The sequence below is a fragment of the Scylla paramamosain genome, chromosome 22 (genome assembly GCF_035594125.1).
Source record: "Scylla paramamosain isolate STU-SP2022 chromosome 22, ASM3559412v1, whole genome shotgun sequence".
In the NCBI taxonomy this organism is placed as follows: domain Eukaryota; kingdom Metazoa; phylum Arthropoda; class Malacostraca; order Decapoda; family Portunidae; genus Scylla; species Scylla paramamosain.
This window is the reverse complement of record NC_087172.1, coordinates 19,599,930-19,604,929: the sequence shown is the minus strand read 5'-3', so window position 1 is coordinate 19,604,929 and position 5,000 is coordinate 19,599,930. Positions and strand designations below refer to the sequence as shown.

General features: G+C 39.1%; 1 protein-coding gene and 1 long non-coding RNA gene across 2 annotated transcripts in view; one reads left to right on the top strand and one right to left on the bottom strand.

The window, feature by feature from the left end:
• The window catches only part of LOC135111867 (uncharacterized), a 4,401-nt gene extending 835 nt beyond the window's left edge, over positions 1 to 3,566 (top strand). Inside the window, exons 1-2 of the long non-coding RNA XR_010273933.1 lie at positions 1 to 181; positions 2,743 to 3,566. The exon at positions 1 to 181 is cut by the window's left edge and continues 835 nt beyond it. This is a non-coding gene — a long non-coding RNA (uncharacterized LOC135111867). The remainder of the gene's footprint in view (positions 182 to 2,742) is intronic.
• The window catches only part of LOC135111746 (somatostatin receptor type 2-like), a 99,048-nt gene that overhangs the window by 84,319 nt on the left and 9,729 nt on the right, over positions 1 to 5,000 (bottom strand). The gene's annotated exons all lie outside the window — the stretch shown is intronic.

Here is a 5,000-nt window from a genome sequence, read left to right as displayed (position 1 = left end):
GCTCATTACTCCACCTGTAAATCGTGTGACCGTGCTGGCGCCGACACATTAAAACATTATTGTGTGGAGTGCCCCGCTATGGGAGACTTGCTGCCTCAGGGACGCCACCTAATGCATGTGTGTGTAGACACTTACTGGAAAGTGACAATTTGGACACTTTTCTTATCATATCCACATTTCGGTAAATATTATCTATGTACTTATCAGTTTCGTTTGTGTGTATGTGTGTGTGTGTGTGTGTGTGTGTGTGTGTGTGTGTCTCAACGTGCCTTGCGTGACACACATGTATCATCAGTAAATATTTCATTGTACTTGAGTTTGCCGCCCCTGGGAGTAATGAATGTATCAAATCAAATATTCTCTCTCTCTCTCTCTCTCTCTCTCTCTCTCTCTCTCTCTCTCTCTCTCTCTCTCTCTGATAAGGATATTAACTCACTCGATTGAAGATCTGAGCCCATTGATTTAACCTTCCATCCATCCGCTCTTCCTTCCCTCCATCCATCCATCTCTCCCTTCTCTCACTCGCATCTCCCATCCATCTTAGTCTCCTTCCTCTCCCTTCCCTTCCTTCTTCCTCTCCTATCCTTTACATCCTCAATCCTTCTCTTCAACTCTCTCTCTCTCTTTCTCTCTCTGAGAAATGAAAATAATACATAAAAAAACCGATTCGTTCATATTGGAAAATCGGATTCGGTTTCGATTCTTGACGCATCCGAATCCGAACTATTCACAGTGAGAGAGAGAGAGAGAGAGAGAGAGAGAGAGAGAAGAGAGAGAGAGAGGAGAGGAAATTGAAACAGGTTCGAAGCTTCACTCGGTTCAAAAAGCCGCTATACTGAACTGGAGGGAGAAGGAGGAGGAGGAGGAGGAAGAGGAGAGAAAGAGAAAAAAAGAGGAGGAGGAAGAGGAGAGAAAGAGAAAAAAAGAGGAGGAGGAAGAGGAAGAGGAGAGAAAGAGAAAAAAAAGAGGAGGAGAAAGAGGAAGAGGAGGAGGAGGAGGAGAAGGAGGAGGAGGGAGGAGAAGGAGGAGGAGGAGGAGGAGGAGGAGGAGGAGGAGGAGGAGGAGAAGGAGAAGGAGGAGGAGTAGGAGGAGGAGGAGGAGGGAGAAGGAGGAGGAGGAGGAGGAGGTTTCATTTTTGATGGAAAGGATATGTAAAAAAAGAAAGAGAGAGAGAGAGAGAGAGAGAGAGAGAGAGAGAGAGAGAGAGAGAGAGAGGCTTGGGTAATGGGATTCGACTCTCTCTCTATCTCTCTCTCTCTCTCTCTCTCTCTTCGTGGAAATGTGACGCGCGAGCAGCAGCGGATTCTGATTCATACTGACATGGCTTCGAAACATTTGAATCGATTGTTGCTGGTTCGAACTGCTGGCGGCGGTTCCGAGGTAGGGGGGCGTGATATTTCCACTGGATTAGCTACTTGTCAGGTGGAGGGAAGAAGGGGAAAGGAGGGGGAGGAGGAGGAGGGGGGTAGAAGAGTATGGCGAGGAAAGAGGAAGAAGGAGGAGGTTGGAGGTTGGTCTGTTGGCAGAAAGGAAGGAAGGAAGGAAGGAAGGAAGGTAGGTAGGTAGGTAGGCAGAAAGAGGAGAAAGAGAAAGAAAGAAAAGAAAGAAAAAGAAAGAAAAGAAGAGAACAGAAAAAGAAAGAAAGGAAGAAAGAAAAAAGAAAGAAGAAAGAAGAAAAAAGAAATAAAGAAAAAAGAAAAGAAATAACGAAAGAGAGAAAGAAGAAAAGACAAAGAAAGAAAAGAGGAAGGAAGGAAAGTAAGACAGAAAGAGAAAGAAAAAGTCAACAAACAAACAAACAAACAAACAAACAAACAAACAAACAAACAAAGGGACAAAAGTAAAAAAGAAAGGCTCGAAATTGAGGGATGGAAGGAAGGAGATGAAGAAGGAAGTAGGAGAAGGAAATTGTAAGAAAAAGTAAAAGGAGGAAGAGGAAGAGGAAGAGTGAGAGGAGCGTGAAGAATTTTTGGACTAATAGCCCTTCTTCTTTTAGTGGAAGAGGAGGAGGAGGAGGAGGAGGAGGAGGAGGAACAAGAAAAGAAGTAAAAAGAATGCATCATAATCACATTAAAGAATAAATTAGTGGCGTTGAAGAGAGAGAGAGAGAGAGAGAGAGAGAGAGAGAGAGAGAGAGAGAGAGGGAATCAATAAGTGAATAGGAAGGAAAAACAGGTCAGAAAATGTATGGCGTGTATGTATGCGTGCGTGTGTGGAAATAGTGTGAAAGGATGATCACGATCAGAGAGAGAGAGAGAGAGAGAGAGAGAGAGAGAGAGAGAGAGAGAGGGAGAGAGAGAGAGAGAAGGTGAACGTGAAAGGCGAGAAGGAAAAAAAATATTTATCCCATTAATGGAGAATAAAATGACGCATTGATTTTTAAAAAGTTTGCTCTCCCGTTCATTGTTCTCTCTCTCTCTCTCTCTCTCTCTCTCTCTCTCTCTCTCTCTCTCTCTCTCTCTCTCTCTCTCTCTCTGAATTAGTTATGAAAATATGTAATCATCTATTTTGTCTACTTATCTATCTATCTTCTATATTTATCTATCCATCTGTCTTTCTATTTATCCATCAATCTGCTTATCTTTTTATATGTATCTTTCTATCTATCTATATATCTACCTATCTACTTATCTACGTCTCTTCATCTATCTATCTATCCATCTATCTATCCATTGTATCCATCCACCAGGTATGCGGGCGTCACCTTGCTTGCCTCTCACCTGTTTGTCGTCTCTCATACAGGTAACCTAATAAGCAGCGCCGGGAAGTGCGCCTCACCTGCCTGTATAGGTGAAGGCGGCGCTAATTAACTGGCAGTGCAGGCAGCGGCAGCAGGCGGCAAGAGTCTGAACGAATAACACGAAGGCTCCACTCAACATCTTTTTAATGAGTTAGTTCTTGAAAGTTTCATGGTTTTGTTTTCTTCTTTTTTTCTTGTTTTGTTATTTTTTTAAGATTTGGAACAAGATTACATTCAATAAGGACCTTTGAAGAAATTTGATTTAATAGGGAGCTTTGACACGAAATTATACTAACTTACGGATAGGAATGACAGATATTGTTTTATACAGGGATTGCCGCTGGTAAGTCTGATGGCTTCCAGTGTAGAAAGACAGAAAGATGAGGCCAAGCACTGGAGATAGGAGTGCAAATACGTACAGCAATTTAATTCTGAAGGGGACTTGTGTCTATACTTATATATACGTTGTTAATTGCATTTTACATTCTCATACGTCGTGCGGAAAAGAACGTTATGAGAAACAGAAATGCAGTGAGAGCTTTCTATATTTCCTCACGCTTTTTTTTTTTTTTTTTGTCCTTTTACACTCACATACTGGAGAAGAAAGTCATGTAGAACTGAGATGCAGTGGAAGTTTCTTATATTTCCTTACGTTTCTTATATCCTTTATTGTAATCTACGTTTGCTATTTACATTATACGCTCACACACTGGAGGAGAGAGCTACGGAAATATTGAAATGCAGTAGAACCTTCCCATATTCTTTTTTTTTTTTTATGGGACAAAGTTATGAAAAAAAATAATTACAGTGAATGTTTCCTACGTTTTTTCTTGTTTCTTATTTTCCTTATTATATCTACGTTGTTATTTTACATTGCAAACTCGCATACTGAAGAAGAGAATGTTATGGAAATACAGGGGGAAATTTCTGATATTTTCTTGATTTTTTACGTGGGAAAGTTATGAAAAATAGAAAAATTGTGAAACTTTTCCATATTTCCTTGCGTTTCTTACGTGGGAAAGTTATGAAAAAAAATAGAAAAAATAGTGGAAGCTTTCAAAAAGTCCTTATGTTTATGTTCCCTTATTGTATTTGCGTTATTAATTACACATCACTCTCACATACGGGGGATGAGGTTATGAGATATACAAATACACTGAAAGCTTCCTGTATTTCCTTCCTATATTCCCTTATGTGTGCTGTGCTCCCTATTGCAGTTAGCGAGTCCCACCACCACGCGCCGCACAAACCCGTCTCATAAATCCTGTGCGGTGAAGTTTTATTGGTGGTTCCCTTCAGCGCCAAGACTTCAAGGTGCGGCAGGAACTCTTGGTGGGAGTGTCAAAGGAAGGCGGCAGGTCAAGGTTACCCGCTCGCTCTCTGAAGCAAGGTTAGGTTTTGTTGTTCTTCATTCATCTTAGTCGGACGCAAACTTTTTTTTTCTTTCCTCCAAGTTGTGAGTGCGTTAAGATTGCTGAGAACGTTTTTTTTTCCTTTTTTTTCTTTTTTTCTTTTTCTTGTTTTGTTTTTGTTTTTTTTGTTGTTTTTTGTCCATATATCTTTTGTTCCTTCTTACTTGTTCTTCTTTTCTTGTCCCTTTTTCTAATTCTCTTGTTCTTGTTCTTTTTTCCTTGTTAATTTTTTTCTTGGTCATTTTTTTCTCAATTTTCTTTATTATCTTTTCTTGTTCGTTTTACTTGTTCTTTTCTTGTTCTTTTTTTCTCACTTTTTTTCTTGTTCCTTTTTCTTGTTTCTTTTCCTTGCTTCTATTTTCTATTTTTTTTCTTTCTTCTTGGTCTTTCCGTTTTTTTTTTTTTTCCTTGGCATTGCAATATAGTTATCTTATGCACGAAAAAGAAAAATCAATGGCACAAAAGGTGTTTTCTTCTCGTTCGTCCTTTGAAATTAATTAGGCGGTTCTGCGGGATGAAAAATATCAATAAAAAGAGAAAAATATAACTGTCATATTTAAAGAGGAGGAAAGCGGAAGAAATTTTCTCTCCTCCACTTTCAATACGTCAAATTAATCCTCCGTTTTCCCACTTTTCCTTTTTTTTTTTTTATCTATCAGGAAAAATCTACCGGAGGAAAAATAAATGACTAAAATAAAATAAAACAAAATAAATACATAAATAAATAGATAAAAGCAAAAATAAAACCTACAAGAAAGTATAAAATGACCTTCCCAGAAACAGATAAATAATTAAACAAAACATGCGAACAAAAGAAGGAAAACCAGTTAAAAATTACTGAGTTCTCT